Below are 15,199 nucleotides of genomic sequence, written 5' to 3'. Positions count from 1 at the left end.
GAAAGTGCTGGCCAAGTTCAGAGTTGAAACAATCTTCAGACCCACCAAGAAGAGTAGTGAATGCTTAAGATCGGCAAAAGATGCACGACACCCTCTAGCTACTCCTGGTGTCTATAAGATTCCGTGTAGTTGTGGGAAGGTTTACATTGGAACCACAAAAAGAAGTATCAATACTCGCCCAACTGAACATAAAAGGAACTGTCGACTGGGACACACGGACAAATCGGCTGTAGCGGAACATGTTTTTGAAACGGGTGGCCATGAAATAAAATTTAGTGAGACGAGCGTGCTAGCTAAGACATCGCATTATTATGCACGTATGTATAGAGAGGCTGTAGAGATTTTTAAACACCACAATAATTTTAACAGGAAAGAAGAAGGCTTGAAGCTAGATAAGATATGGCGATCGACTCTGTACCAAAGATGTGACAATCGATTACCTTCAATCGAGAGTAATGACGCCAGCCAGAGATAGTTTTACTGTTGACAACACGTGACGAGTGGTGGCGCCCTCTATATAAACAGGACCTCCACGGCCTAGCAACCAGTCGTAGACTCACCTCAGATGATGTTGCCCGCAGCTGGCAACGAAACGTCAGGGGGAAGTATTTCTATTATTGGACCACGGCCTCTTAGCCCGGAAGTTTTAATTACTGAAGACGCCGGCCGTGAAAGCCTACACGGCAAAGATAACTGTTTCGTTGTCAACTAGCCAGACAATAAGACAGGAAATTATCTTTTTTTTTTTTTTTTTACAGAATGTCGAAGTAAAAAACGCTCGAGCGTTTGTTAGTGCCATTGCGAACGTTGTGGACGCACAAAGTGTCGAAGGCGGCCAGTGGCGACCGCCTGACGAAGCTCGGTTTCTCCAGTGCAGGCTTGTCTTCACCTCCGTGTGCTACAGCTCTTCTGCGACGCGGGAAAGTAGTTTACACGTTGGCTGGAGTAATGGCGTGACAGTAGCTAAGTAAACGGCACCGATAAACACACTTGTTTCGGCGCGAGGCTTCGACGACTTTCTTGTTCGCCATCGTCTGCCTACACGGACACATTTCTCGGCCTATTTCTCTCGAAAAATTCGGAAAAGGCTGCGTTCACATAACGAAGTGGCAGTTGTTTAGCAGCGCAAAAGTTCTCTGCCTCTCCGTCGCTGTGCGGAATCGTCACCTCAGTACCTACAGGTCGACCTACTTCGCGGCCGCGTCTGCGAGTACGTCCGCAGCAGTTCTCGGTTTCAAAGGACGCCAACAACAGACACGCCCTGTTGTTTAACTTCTGCGAGTGTGACTCACTTCGTGACAACGCAGCCACGACGTAACAACGCGAGATCGGAGGGTGACAAAGCGGGGAGCGAGCATCTAGACAGCCTCCCACACCAGGAGACACTGGACAGGGGCGCACAGTACTCGCTACCTGTTGCCGCTTTCATATCTTTAACTTAATAGTTTCGCGTCTTACAAAACTGGAAGCTGCTGTCGGGTTTCGCAGACCCAGGGCTATGCCGGTGAGTAGTTGCCGCTACATTTGAAGCACTATACCGATGCCGTATTTCGTGTAGCTTCTTATCTTTCACTGCTGTTAAATGTGATTGGTGAATGCGGGTTCAAGTCCAATGTCTGGGAGTAAAATTTTACGTGTCTGGGGGTCTGCCAGAAGCACCGCACAGTGCGGTCAAATTCCAAAAAGCTAGCAAAAGTAGAAAAAATTAAGTTCACCTTACGGTAATTTCTAGTCGCGGGTTAGGTTGGGTAAGGGTCCGAAGGTCGAATTCAGATCGCCACAGCCCCATAGCCTCTCCCTATACCTGCTGCTGTAGAACAGTTGGAGGGGAGCAAATATTTCAACGTTGCATTCAAATAGGCGCCAAATCTCTAAAAATCAATAGATTTCCATTCAGGATGAAATCAATTGCGAAAGTAAATAGAAAATCATTGCAATACAATATTAGTAATAATAGTCAACGCGATAGCAATAAATGAATCATTTATGTCCAAATGAACGGAAAATTACAACGTAAAATTTTAAACACGTGGAGAAAAGTTTATAAGCTCTGCAAAGTTCAACGATCTGACCGATCGTATGCTGTAGATGGAACTATTATTGAATGAAAAAAGTTAAAACTTACTGCATCTAGCAGCAACTGCGACATTTGTACTAACTGTTGCAACGTAAAACATAGTTTGCTGAATTTCGTACATCAACGAAGCGGAATGTTGCTCTTTTCCTTGAATTTATCTGCAGTATTCATTGTATTTCGAATTCTGTAATACGTAATTCACTTTTATGAATATATTCTTCCCCTTTTCAAATAATATTTTGGAATGAATAATAGTAACGAGGTTAAATATCGAACCACCCACCTATATAGATATATATTTTCCAAAACAATGGAATACTTCTTTTACGCCGCGCGGGATTAGCCGAGCGGTCTATGGCGCGGCAGTCATGGACTGTGCGGCTGGTCCCGGCGGAGGTTCGAGTCCTCCCTCGGGCATGGGTGTGTGTGTTTGTCCTTAGGATAATTTAGGTTGAGCAGTGTGTAAGCTTAGGGACTGATGACCTTAGCAGTTAAGTCCCGTAAGATTTCACACACATTTGAACATTTTTTGAACTTCTTTTACGCTCATTATTAATATCCGATCCATTTATTTGAAGTTTGCGCGAATTTCCTCGAGAAAACTGGATCTCGTTGCCAGAAGCAGTTTCATTGTTAGTTGCGCCACGTATACCAGCAAGTACAGTACGTTCCAGCGATTTAAAATTCAATCAACTGATTGTGAATCAATTTATCCTTCGGATGAAGACCTATGAACTTTGAATCAATCGGTTGTATGTTTTATTGTGTTACACAACATATGGATATATGTTGTATTTTCTCTATAAAATTGATTAATTCTAAATCCGCCATTCTGATTTTATTTCAAAATTTGACTTCGGGCCCCGAAAACCCCCGAGTACTGACATTCACCCGAATTTATAACGTTTTCGACTTTTGGCCATCTTTTTGCGATTTGACCCCACTGTGCGCCGGTAGCAAGGAGGCAATTTTTGGTAAGTTTTGTTTGGGTCTGCAGGACCCACAGTAACGCGATACCTCTTTTTCTAACACAAATATAATTTTATCTCATATTCATTGCGCTCAACCACACCGTTTCTTTCAGACGACAGCTAAAATGGATGAGAGGGAAGATCCACATGTGTAACTATACATTGGTAAATGAAATGGCTAGAGGAGAACGAGGTGAAGACGGCTTAGACAGAGACACTAAATTGTGCAGTGAACACAGTCAAGAAAGTGGGAATGACAGTGATACAAATCAGAATAATAGTAAAAATATTTTTTGGTGCACAGAATGGATGAAGAATATTCCTAATCCTCGTATAAGGGCTTCATATAATATTTTTATCTCATCTTTTAGGTGTGAGGGGAACTGCGAAGGATAAAACGACAGAAATGGAGTTGTGGCGGTTGTTTTTCACTGACGAAATACTGGGTGAAGTAGTGACATGTATTGACCTATGCATCATGTCTGATAATTTTAGAGACGGACAGAGTTGAAATTGAAGCCTTTATTGGTGTGATGTATTTTGGTGGGCCGGCTGGTGACCGAGAGGTTCAAGGCGCTTCAGTCTGGAACCGCCCGACCGCTACGGTCGCAGGTTCGAATCTTGCCTTGGGCATGGATGTGTGTGATGTCCTTAGTTTAGTTAGGTTTAAGTAGTTCTTAGGGAACTAATGACCTCACATGTTGAGTCCCATAGTGCTCAGAGCCATTTCAACCATTTTTTTATTTTGGTGTAAGGTACAAGGCTGCTTAGGGTAAATTTACAGGAATACTTGGACAGAGGAGGCACAGGTTTATAAATATTCTGTTCTGCAACAACTCTACAGGAGGTTCAGGTTGCTGTCAAAGACTTGATAATAAGTCAACTATGTCCGACAGAGGAATATCGGATAAATTGACTCCTGTACGAAATATCTTTGACCTGTTCACAAAAAACTGCATGGTGCTGTACTCTCTTGATGAATATGTGACTGTATATGAAACGCTTGTAAAATGTGGGAGGGCTATGAGTCCTTCGAAACATGGAATATATGTAATGAATGTTTCCAGTCCTGCTGGCGCAAGAACAGCTTACACCTCAAATTCAGAAGTTTATTGAAGACAGCAACCAAATGGAGACGCCAAAAGCTGAGTACCCGTGCAGCTGACACCATGAAAAGTTTGTGTAATCATATTTTCAAACATAAAGAAATGTAACTAATGATAATTGGTTTACAAGGTATGAATGAACTTGCCGTGTGAATTCTGAAAGACCATCAACCAAGTAGTAGAACAAACAATACATATATGTGAATGGGATGTGTTTTATTAGATTCACCAGACCAATAATAACAAAATAAATGGAAATCGTGCTTTACTTTAACCTTGTATAGTATTACGATGGCTTGATATTAGTGAAGTTGCTAAATTTCAGGCAAAATCTTTTATTAGCCGCAAATCCGTAAATAAACATTTGTGGACCAATGTTTATATGAACTTTTTTCTTTAGTTTTACTTGTAGAATAACATATTAAAATATTTGCATGTCACCCTAAACCAAAGGCAAGCCTTTTTGTACAGCGAATCATTGAAAAAAAAATAGAGAAATGTAGCATACTGGGTGTAAGAGACCGATGATAGTAGACGTGATACGCCCCTACCTGCTGTACGCACACGCACACACGCACACGGCTGGCCCGGGGTCGAGATGAGAAACGTCCCGCAGCTGCCACGCCTCGCCAGCAACTGTTCCAGCAGCAGGTGGCTGGCGGCAGGCAACTCCGCCGTCACGTGACCCGTTCTCCGAATACTGCCGGAAAAGACGGAACGCGCCAAGCGTTACCTTCGCTTCGTAGAGCTCTCTTCCGGGAAGGGAAATGGACCCCGACTCGACAAGTCCTACGGCAGAACGTTGCATTGCGAGCGAGTCGTTCTTTCCTCGGCCTTCCTCAGAAAAGACACGTCTGACTTACGGTATTGCACACAACAGGTACAAAAACAAGTGGTCTCCGCCCTCTTAGAATTCTGAAATTCATTCCACAGTGCACCTTGTAACGCGACATCCTCCTCTGGCATTACTTTTCCTCAACAGTAGTCGTCGATACCAGTATTATTTTTCTAATTTAGCTCAGGCCAATAATATCTCGGCTGCTTTTCTGAAGACATTCATACAATTTTATGCACAGTCCACTATGTGATTAAAAGTATCAATACACTTGGCTGAAAATGACTTACAAGTTCGTGGCGCCCTCCATCGTAATGCTGGAACTGAATATGGTGTAGGTCCACCCTTAGCCTTGACGACAGCTTCCACGTCCAATCAGGTGCTGGGGAATGGCAGCTCATTCTTTACGGAGTGAAGTGGTCGGTCAGGTCTGGCACGATGTTGGCGTTAAAAAATATCCCAAAGGTGTTGTATAGGATTCAGGTCAGGACTCAGTGCAGGCCAGACCATTACAGGGATTGTATTGTCGTGTAAACACTCCGCCACAGGCTACGCATTATGAACAGGTGCTCGATCGTGTTGAAAGATGTAATCGCCATCTCCGAATTGCTCTTCAGCAGTGGCAAGCAAGAAGGTGCTTAAAACATCAATGTAGGCCTGTGCTGTGGTAGTGCCACGAAAAATAACAAGGAGTGCAAGCCCCTCCCATGGAAAACGCGACCACACCACAACACCACAGCCTCCGAATTTTACTGTTCGCACTGCACACGCTGCCAGATGACGTTCACCGGGCATTAGCCATACCCACACCCCGCCATCGGATCGCCACATTGTGTACCGTGTTTCGTCACTCCACACAACGTTTGTTCCATGTTCAATCGTCCAATGTTTACTCTCGTTACACAAAGCGAGACGTCGTTTCTCATTTACAAGCGTCATGTGTGGCTTATGAGCAGCCACTCGACCATGAATTCAAAGTTTTCTCTTCTCCCCCCTAACGCTCATAGTACTTCCAGTGGATCCTGATGCAGTTTAGAATTTTTGTGTGATGGTCTGGATAGATGTATCACTTTTCAACACATTACGACCCGCTTCAACTGTCGGTGGTCTCTGTCAGTCAACAGACGAGGTCGGCCTGTACGCTTTTGTGCTGTACGTGTCCCTTCACGTTCCCACTTCACTATCACATCGGAAACAGTGGATCTAGGGATGTTTAGGAGTGTCTAAATCACGCGCACAGACGCATGACACCAAATCACCTGACCACGCTCGAAGTCCGAGAGTTCCGCGGAGCGCTCCATTCCGCTCTCTCACGGTGTCTAACGACTACTGAGTAGAGTTGTGGCGATTCGTGAATGAGTCGTTCATTTGAACGACTCTGAATAAAGAATCGTAAGAATCGAATCGTGATACGGACGAATCGTCGTTCAAAAGAATCGTAAGAACGATTGCGTGTTTCCGAGTCGTGACGATTCCAAGTTCCAACGATTCATCGATTCTTAGTAAGGTATGCTTCGAAGGCAACTTCCGAATCATGCCGAATGATTACGACCGCCAGATGGCAGTCAAGTGGAGGATACGTGTGAACAAAGGAAGCTAGGAACGAACAAACGAAGTAATACCGCCTTTAAACAAAAGCTTTTTAATTAATAATTTCAAGTTAAGTTTTCGAATGTTATCGTGTTCAGATTCACATTAAATTTTAGTGAAGTAATGTTGCTGTATACGATTGAATCCTACTGTTTAAAGTACGTCTTCTCACGTAAATAGTAGTGACAGCGGCAAGTTCTCAGACAAATTAAAAGCAAAATACCTATGCTTTGTATTTAGAAGAAATGAAAGTTAAGCTAAATTTGCTGTGTGGGAGGGCTGTCAGCTGCGTTACGAATTGCAAGGGTGATGTGGACTTGGAAAGACATCTTAGCACAGAAAAACATAGGGTGATATGAGCCAAACCACGTCTGCCTCACTGCTAGATTTTGTTACTATAAAACAGACGTCTTTAGTTAGATACGTTCAAGCCACACAAGCAAACTGGCGTACCACGTAATTTTGCACCACCTTTCGCACAAATCGACTCCTCTGTCCTGGCATACTGAAATAAAACAATAGATGCAATCAAAACAAACGTGACCTTTCATAAATTAACGCATTACACGTATAAATCGAGAATCACACTTGTAACATCATATGCATGTTGACTCATAAATAAACTATTTCTGGCATATCATTACACAGTTCGATTCTAACCCCATTGACAATTTCAGACATGTCCTGCCATCTGTGAGTAAGATGTAGAACTTTTTGCGTTCCGTAAGAATTGTGCCATCGCAGACTAGAATGAATCGTGAACGAATCGTAGGAATCGATTTGCAATGTGAGATTGAATCGTAGGAATCGAGTCGGGAAAAAGAATCGTGTCGCCCAACTCTACTACTGAGGTCACTGATGTAGCGTACCTGGCAGTAGGTGGCAGCACAATGCTCCTAAGTGGGTGAGTCAAATGGAAACCTGAAATATTTTCTTAAATATTATTTACTGTGCAGAAGTGGTACAAAGCTGTATCACTTTTCAACATAATCTCCCCCACGCTCAATGCAAGTCCTCCAGCGCTTACAAAGTGCATAAATTCCTTTAGAAAAAAAAATTCTTTTGGTAGTCCGCGCAACCACTCATGCACCGCGTGGCGTATCTCTTCATCAGAACGGAACTTCTTTCCTCCCATGGCGTCTTTGAGTGATCCAGACATACGGAAATCACTTGGGGCAAGGTCTGGTGAGTATGGTGGATGAGGAAGACACTCAGAATGCAGGTCTGTGATTGTTGCAACTGTTGTACGGGCAGTGTGGGGCCTTGCATTGTCATGTTGGAAAACGACACCTGCTGACAGCAGTCCACGTCGCTTTGATTTGACTGCAGTCCGCAGATGATTTTTTAGGAGACCTGTGTATGGTGCACTGGTGACAGTGGTCCCTCTAGGCATTTAATGCTCCAAAATGACGCCTTTCTCGTCCCAAAAGAGAGTCAGCATAACCTTCCCCGCTGATGGTTCTGTTCGAAACTTCTTCGGTTTCGGTGATGAGGACTGGCGCCATTCCTTGCTCGCTCTCTTCGTTTCCGGTTGGTGTAAGTGGACCCAGGTTTCGCCCCAGTAACAATTCTTGCAAGGAAGCCATCACCTTCTCGTTCAAAGCGCCGAAGAAGTTCTTCACAAGCATCAACACGTCGTTCTCTCATTTCAGGAGTCAGCTGCCGTGGCACCCATCTTGCAGACACTTTCTGAAACGGGAGCACATCATGCACAATGTGGTGTGCTGATCCATGACTAATCTGTAAACATGCTGCAATCTCATTCAGTGTCACTCGGCGGTTTTCCCGCACTATGGCTTCAACTGCTACAATGTTCTGTGGAGTCACAACTCGTTGTGCCTGACCTGGACGAGGAGCATCTTCCACTGAAGTCACACCATTTGCGAACTTCCTACTCCATTCGTAGACTTGCTGCTGTGACAAACATGCATCACCGTACCGAACCTTCATTCGTCGATGAATTTCAATAGGTTTCACACCTTCACTACGCAAAAACCGAATAACAGAACGCTGTTCTTCCCTGGTGCAAGTCGCAAGTGGGGAGGCCATCTTTACACTGACACTGCGGCGGTATGTGTGAATCTGCACTATGCTGCCACCTACAGGCCATTCTGCACGATGTTTGTAGCACGCTTACCAACTTACACGATAACGGCGCGAAATTTCGATTTGTTATTACAAATTTAAGGCTTTCATTTGGCTAACCCTCGTAATATGAAAAACGTATACACAGTGTATGTTATATTTCAAGTTAAAATTTATGGAAAGGGATTACTTTATTTTGGATGGTATGATCGATAAGTTCCAGTCCCGAATGTACAGGTAAAATTATGCGTTTAGAAACATTTGAAATTACCAATTATTTGGCACACTAAAGATTTCAGTTGTTAATTACACCTCCTAGTACTGATTATTATGTTTATTTCTGGATTCATTTATGAAATAATAACTGAAACCAATAGAAATTCATTTGTCAAGAAATGTTGTAAACCCTTTAGAATGTGAGAGTGGTTAACGTGTCTCCGATGCGATTCGACGTATTTCTGTATTTTGTGCGAACAATGAAATTTCGGCGTCGTTAATGTGAAAAATCAAGACTGTATGATATACTAAATTGTGACAAAATATATTAAAGTAACAACTAAAATTCTGCAACAACAATCTTAAAGTTAATTCATCGGGTTTCTGCTGGTTATTCGCGTCTTTCCTGCACGATATTGCATCTGCTTCAAGTGCTGTCTGGTACAGCTGTCAGTTGAAATATATAGTGCAGGAACGACGCGAATAACCGGCAGAAACCCGATTAATAAACATGACAACGCCTCGCCGTGAAAGCAATGTCAAAGTTTACTTACAATTAGATCAGTCTTAACGTTAGGAACGAGGCCCCGGGAGTAGACAACATTCCATTAGAACTACTGATGGCCTCGGGAGAGCCAGTCATGACAAAACTCTACCATCTGGTGAGCAAGATGTATGAGACAGGCGAAATACTCTCAGACTTCAAGAAGAATATAATAATTCCAATCCCAAAGAAAGCAGGTGTTGACAGATGTGAAAATTACCGAACTATCAGGTTAATAAGTCACAGCTGCAAAATACTAACACGAATTCTTTACAGACGAATGGAAAAACTAGTAGAAGCCGACCTCGGGGAACATCAGTTTGGATTCCGTAGAAACACTGGAACACGTGAGGCAATACTGACCTTACGACTTGTCTTAGAAGAAAGATTAAGGAAAGGCAAACCTACGTTTCTAGCATTTGTAGACTTAGAGAAAGCTTTTGACAATGTTAACTTGAATACTCTCTTTCAAATTCTGAAGGTGGCAGGGATAAAATACAGGGAGCGAAAGGCTGTTTACAACTTGTACAGAAACCAGATGGCAGTTATAAGAGTCGAGGGGCATGAAAGGGAAGCAGTGGTTGGGAAAGGAGTGAGACAGGGTTGTAGCCTTTCCCCGATGTTATTCAATCTGTATATTGAGCAAGCAGTAAAGGAAACAAAAGAAAAATTCGGAGTAGGTATTAAAATTCATGGAGAAGAAGTAAAAACTTTGAGGTTCGCCGATGACATTGTAATTCTGTCAGAGACAGCAAAGGACTTGGAAGAGCAGTTGAACGGAATGGACAGTGTCTTGAAAGGAGGATATAAGATGAACATCAACAAAAGCAAAACGAGGATACTGGAATGTAGTCAAATTAAGTCGGGTGATGCTGAGGGAATTAGATTAGGAAATGAGACACTTAGAGTAGTAAAGGAGTTTTGCTATTTAGGGAGTAAAATAACCGATGATGGTCGAAGCAGAGAGGATATAAAATGTAGACTGGCAATGGCAAGGAAAGCGTTTCTCAAGAAGAGAAACTTGTTAACATCGAGTATAGATTTAAGTGTCAGGAAGTCGTTTCTGAAAGTATTTGTATGGAGTGTAGCCATGTATCGAAGTGAAACATGGACGATAACTAGTTTGGACAAGAAGAGAATAGAAGCTTTCGAAATGTGGTGCTACAGAAGAATGCTGAAGATAAGGTGGGTAGATCACGTAACTAATGAGAAGGTATTGAGTAGGATTGGGGAGAAGAGGAGTTTCTGGCACAAATTGACTAGAAGAAGGGATCGGTTGGTAGGACATGTTTTGAGGCATCAAGGGATCACAAATTTAGCATTGCAGGGCACCGTGGAGGGTAAAAATCGTAGAGGGAGACCAAGAGATGAATACACTAAGCAGATTCAGCAGGATGTAGGTTGCAGTAGGTACTGGGAGATGAAGAAGCTTGCACAGGGTAGAGTAGCATGGAGAGCTGCATCAAACCAGTCTCATGACTGAAGACCACAACAACAACAACAACGTTAGGATGTACAATGTGACATTTTCAGCTTCAACAATCAGAGCCCTAAACACGAAGGACTGGAGCCAATTCTACGTGAAAAGCTAAGTAAACCAGAAAGTTTATTGTAATCTTCGCTCCTCTCAAATCTTCATAAAAGACTGGTGTGCACAATAGTTGCAAGAAGGAAGAAGGGGGTGGATTACAAGCTCTTTGTCTCTTGCCAACCTAAATACGACCACACGGGATATCTGATTAGCTCGATTAATATTTTATCGAGAGAATGGAGAATGTCATACTGAACGGTGAAAGTTCTATGGAAACGAAAGTGATACTGCATCCATATGAAAACCTATATGGGTGCTAGTGTTCTCAATATGCGAAGTTTATTTATCAGATACGGCCATGAATACTATTAAGATTGCACGCTAACGGTGTTCTTGTGTGCACGGAAGAATCGTCACTGGACGATGGTAACGAGATCCAGAAAGAACGGGAAAATAAATGTTTCACTTGGTGTAATAAACTGCAGCTCTTCTTGAATGTGGATCGGTGTAAAGTAATCCACCTGAGAAAGAGGGTGACCGCGTTAGTACCCGATTGCAAATCACCATTAACAGGTACCAGTTCGTAAGTAATCGTGGGTAACAGGAAAAAGCGGTATGAAATGGACCAGTCCTGTGAAATCAGTATTAGGCAAGGGTAATGGAAAACTTGGATTTCTTGGGAAGGTTCTGTGAAAGTATGGACCATCAATAAAGACTGTTGCTAAACCTAAACTTCACAGGAACAGGCCATGAAGGCGCAACGATACCGACCGGCCGCTGGGTCATCCTTAGCCCACAGGCGTCAATGGATGCGGCCATTTTTGTCGCCTCACGATACTGGAGCCCTAAGGGCTCACAAGGGCTGAGTGCACCCCGCTTCCCAACAGGGCTCGGCTGACCGGATGGTCACCCATCCAACTGCCTAGGCCAGCGGTTAACGTCGGTGATCTGATGGAAACCGGTGTTACCACTGCGGGTGGCCGTAAGGACTGTTACTCAAAAATGGTTCAAATGGCTCCGAGCACTATGGGGACTTAACGTCTAAGGTCATCAGTCCCCTAGAACTTAGAACTACTTAAACCTAACTAACCTAAGGACATCACACACATCCACGCCCGAGGCAGGATTCGAGCCTGCGACCGCAGCGGTCGCGCGGTTCCAGGCTGTAGCGCCTAGAACCGCTCCGCCACCCCGGCCGGCGACTGTTACTAGTCCGACTTATCTATTCTCCATGCGTTTGAAGTCTTTATCGCGCAGAGACGTCAGGAATGTGCCGCTACAATTTCAATCTGGTCAGCACATCGCTCAATAAGGAGTAATAGACATGTGATGTTTAAAGCTTTCCCGGCGTACTGATTGTTCCATAAAAACACGGGAGAACTGCCGGATATCAGTAACGTCCTGCCACGATATTTCGGCGCAGAGTCTTCTGGCCATCTTGAGGTGAGTGTCACAGTAGCAGTACTGGGGAGTACGCACTGAGCTCCGCTATTTAAAGCCGTACTGAGGTGACATTGCGCATGCGCTGCTCAGAGTGCGCGTTCATGTAATAAACATTGTCGAGGAACGTAAGTCGGAGTCCCTGGAACAAAGACGACTCACTGGAGTAATTTCGGAGAACCGGTGCTCCACAGGGACTGCGCACCCATCCCGGTGCTACCAACTTCTGTCTAGTGATAGGCTCCCGAGAGTGAGGTGAGGGACATTGGGGTGAGTACACAGGCACGAGGACAGCCGCTTTTGCCGGCCGAAGTAGCCGAGCGGTTCTAGGCGCTTGAGTCTGGAATCGAGCGACCGCTACGGTCGCAGGTTCGAATCCTGCCTCGGGCATGGATGTGTGTGATGCCCTTAGGTTAGTTAGGTTTAAGTAGGTCTAAGTTCTAGGGGACTGTTAAGTCCCATAGTGCTCAGAGCCATTTGAACAGCTGCTTTTGCCTCTCACAGCAAGCGAATGGAATGAGAAAGAAACGCGATAATGCTGAGGCGATGCAGTCGCATGCGGATTGTGTAAGTAACGGGTGTCCGGGTAGAATTTTAATTTTACGTCATTTTGTCGTATGACGGTTGGCAGCCGTGTCTTTTTCATATTTGTTATCTGCGCTCCTTCCCATTAGTAGCCTGGTAGCTTTTGTGCGGTGATGGTTCAAATGGCTCTGAGTACTATGGGACTTAACTGCTGAGGTCATCAGTCCCCTAGAACTTAGAACTAATTAAACCTAACTAACCTAAAGACATTACACACATCCATGCCCGAGGCAGGATTCGAACCTGCGACCGTAGCGGTCGCGCGGTTCCAGACTGTAGCGCCTAGAACCGCTCGGCCACTCCGGCCGGCTTTTGTGCGGTGAGCATTGTTTTTTGATGTTTATTTTCGTCACGGAGCAGATCACAACTGAGCAACGTATCTGAGTGATAAAAAGTTATTACGAAAACAGCGGAAGTCCCACTGCAAGCAAGCGTTCGTGAATTGCGTGACACTCGGACGTAGTTCTGTTCCAACCGATTCATCAGTTCGGAAGTTGATCTGGAAGTGTGAGACCATGGGTTCTATGTAAAAAAAAGTTGGAACACAGGAATACATAGCTGTCGTGCGTGACAATGTAGCCGTAAGCCCCAGAAAATCGGTTCGCCGACGAGCTCAACAATTGAATTTACCACGAACTTCACTGCACGAAATCCTTTCAAAAGATCTGAAAATGCATGTGTACGAGATTCAACTTACACAAGAGCTGAAGCGTGCAGAGCGTCCAAAGAGACATCGATTTGCTCGGTGGGTCTTGGTTCGACAAGCGGAGAAAGAGAAATTCACAAAAAGAATTATTTTCTCAGAAGAGGCGCACTTCCACCTCAGTGGTAATGTCAATAAGAATTGCAGAATTGGGGGCAACGAAAATCCGAGAGCGACTGTGAAAGATAAGACGCGTCCACAACACACGACTGTATGGTGCAGTGTGGGTTCTGGACAGGGGGAGCGGTCGGCCCGTACTTTTCTGACAAGGGAACCTCCCCATCGCACCCCCCTCAGATTTAGTTATAAGTTGGCACAGTGGATAGGCCTTGATAAACTGAACACAATCAATTGAGAAAACAGGAAGAAGTTGTGTGGAACTGTGAAAAAATAAGCAAAATATACAAACTGAGTAGTCCACGGGTCGCATAGGCAACATCAAGGACTAAATGAGCTGAAGAGCGTCGTGGTCCCGTGGTAGCGTGAGCAGCTGCTAAACTGGAGGTCCGTGGTTCAAGTCTTCTCCCGGGTGAAAACTTTATTTTCTTTATTTTAGCATAGTTATTATCTGTCCGTTCGTTCATTGACGTCTCTGTTCACTGTAATAAGTTTAGTGTCTGTGTTTTGCGACCGCACCACAAAACTGTGTGATTAGTAGACGAAAGGACGTGCCTCTCCAATGGGAACCGAAAACATTTGATCGCAAGGTCATAGGTCAACCGATTCCTCCACAGGAAAACACATCTGATATATTCTATACGACACTGGTGACGGCATGTGCGTCACATGACAGGAATATGTTGTCGACCCACCTAACTTGTACACTTGGCGAAGGGGTAAAACGATTCTTCTACGTTGCCCGATTTAGGTTTTCTTGTGGATGTGATAATCACTCCCAAAAAAGTGATGAAATCATAAGAGTTTGTCACATAACTGAAAATAAAAAATTAAAATTTTTACTCGATGAGGGAATTGAACCAAGGACCTTTCGTTCCGCAGCTGCTCACGTTAGCACGAGAACACGGCGCTCCGGCGTTCACGAAGTCCTTGACTTTGCCTATCTTGCAACAAACTACTCAGTTTGTATATTTTGCTTATTTTTTCACAGTTCCACACAACTTCTTCCTGTTTTCTCAATTGATCTGTTTTCAGTTTTTCAAGGCCTATCCACTGTGCTAACTTATAACTAAATCTGAGGGGGGTGCGATGGGGAGGCTGCCGTCGCTGTGAGCGCCAACCGTTACTGATACACGCTGTCGCATTAGTTTTTCCCTCTTACTGATGAAAATGACGATTTTTGGTTTCAACAAGATACTCCGACACGTCACACATCCCATGAAACAATTGCTCTGCTGAATGTAAAGTTTCAACAAAAAGTTATCTCTTTGCGTGACAACCACGAATCACCTGCCTGATAATGCGATCTTTTTTTGTGGGGACTGGTGAAATCAAAAGTGTAGGTGAACAAACCAAAAACAACACTCCAAATGAAGGATGAAATTAAAAGGGTTATTAA

The 15,199-nt window shown here is 44.1% G+C and overlaps 1 protein-coding gene across 2 annotated transcripts in view; it reads right to left on the bottom strand.

Moving 5' to 3' along the window:
• The window catches only part of LOC124720153 (serine/threonine-protein phosphatase 6 regulatory ankyrin repeat subunit B-like), an 87,235-nt gene extending 82,427 nt beyond the window's left edge, over positions 1–4,808 (bottom strand). For both annotated transcript variants that reach the window (XM_047245459.1, XM_047245460.1), the window contains exon 1: positions 4,706–4,808. The gene's annotated coding sequence lies outside the window, so the exon portion shown is untranslated. The remainder of the gene's footprint in view (positions 1–4,705) is intronic.
• Positions 4,809–15,199: the final 10,391 nt, after the last annotated feature.

Source organism: Schistocerca piceifrons, chromosome 11 (assembly GCF_021461385.2).
Source record: "Schistocerca piceifrons isolate TAMUIC-IGC-003096 chromosome 11, iqSchPice1.1, whole genome shotgun sequence".
Taxonomy (NCBI): domain Eukaryota; kingdom Metazoa; phylum Arthropoda; class Insecta; order Orthoptera; family Acrididae; genus Schistocerca; species Schistocerca piceifrons.
This window is presented reverse-complemented; position numbering and strand designations above follow the sequence as displayed.